Raw genomic sequence first — 2,002 nt, 5'->3', positions numbered from 1 at the left:
GGACATGATATAACACAATAACATCACATCCAGTTAAAACAGGTATGCACTCAGCAACAATGCACATTTAGCAAGAACTCTTATAATAATTGAGATACACATTATACACATTAGAAAAATGCCTATGGAAGGACACTGAGAGTGATATTTGATGATAAAAAAATAAAGAAACAAGAGAGTTGATTTGCATGGAATACTACTCAGTAATAAAAAGGAACAAAGCATTGATACATAGAACATTTCCCATCTTGGGGTACAAAACTATTCACCACCTCAAAGATCCCTTGGACTATTCCTTTATAGGAATAGTCATGCCTGCTTCTCATGCCTGCTTCTCTCCTGCTCTCTGCCTTCCCCATTCTTAACCCTTGACAACTACTAATCTATTATCTATCTCTGTATTTTTCACTTCAAGAGTGTTGTATATGTTGATGTAGGCTCTTTTAACATAATGCACTGGAGATCCATCCAAGATATGCTGTGTATCAAGGCTCCATTTAGTCTGAGCCACCACTGAGTTGTTTTTTTATTTTTTTATCATCTGGTTAAACAAAGTAATAACTGATTCCTACAATTTATTGCAGCAAATTTCACCTACACTTACTGATCACTGCGTTTTTATTACTGAGTTTTACCCTGTCTAAATTTATATTCTTCCCTCCACAATCTACATCCCACAGAATGCATTTTCTTATAGATTCCTCAGATTTTTATTTATATAGATGTATATTACAAATCATTGGAAATTTAAGATATCTCCTTCTAGATGTGACATTGTAATATGACCACTTGTGTATGTTGCAATCTTAGTTGATGGGAGCTGACCCTGTAGGGAGATTTATGAGGCATCTAATAAAGATTAAACTTTAGGGTCCTTATACAGAAGAAAATATCACTGTACATACAAGACAACAGATCTTACAGTGATGAAAGACATAATATCTAAAAAAATATATTTTTTGTATTTTATTTATTTTTTAAACTATCATTATTTCATTTTCTTATTAATTTTATTTGGTTATTTTCTTGGCTTCATCTTCAGAGAGGTTTTGGATCACAGAAGGGTCACAACTGTGGAAGGGGAGAATCACTGGTGAAGGGCAACAGTGATGGGGGATGCGTGGGAGTGAATTCACCTGGGGCATGCTTCTAAGGCACATAAATGTGTTCAAGTGTTCATGGGGCATTGTCATGGTAGGTGGAGATCCACACAATAACTTAAAGAATATCCAATTTCCATCCTGGGGGTTTCTACTACATTCTCTAATGGGACAGCAAGAATCCCTTGAGTCCAGGAGCAGTGCCCAGTGAAGGAGGATGGACCATTGCAACAAACTCTTGATATTGATGATTGTACTTATGAACATTTTCTTTTGAAATTAAAACTTAGCCTAGTATTATATGTTATCAAAGAATTACCTCCTGAGGGCCTTCTTGTTGCTCAAATGTGGCCTCTCTTTATGCAAAACTCAGCATATAAACACACTACCTTCCCCCTGGCATGGGACATGACTCCCAGGAATGAGCCTCCCTAGCACCAAGGGATTATGACCAAGTGCCAACTAGCAATGCACCTACAAAAACACCTTGACCATAAGGGGGAAATGATAAATACAAATGAGATTTTATGGCTAAGAGATTTCAAAATGAGTTGGGAGGTTATTCCAAGGGTTACACTTATGCACATCTCAGCAGGATCTCATTGACTGTCACAGTAAATAGTGCCTCAAATAGGGAGACATCCAGACACATATGCAGGACAGAAAGCTCAGGAGTTTGGCACCCTGCCAGTGGGCCTTACCTTGGAATTTATGCTTCCCTTTGTGACAGAGTTGAACTCATTTGTGGTTTCCCTACACATGGCTCTTCTGTCCTTACATTTTAACTATAGTTGGCACTATACTTGATAGGTGTATGATGTATGTCCAAGAGACTTAAATCTTTGGTCCATCCATGTGCCAGGTGAGCCCTGAATCTCAATAGAATTGCAACGCCTACTCTC

This window comes from Dasypus novemcinctus, chromosome 10 (assembly GCF_030445035.2).
Source record: "Dasypus novemcinctus isolate mDasNov1 chromosome 10, mDasNov1.1.hap2, whole genome shotgun sequence".
Taxonomy (NCBI): domain Eukaryota; kingdom Metazoa; phylum Chordata; class Mammalia; order Cingulata; family Dasypodidae; genus Dasypus; species Dasypus novemcinctus.
This window is presented reverse-complemented; position numbering follows the sequence as displayed.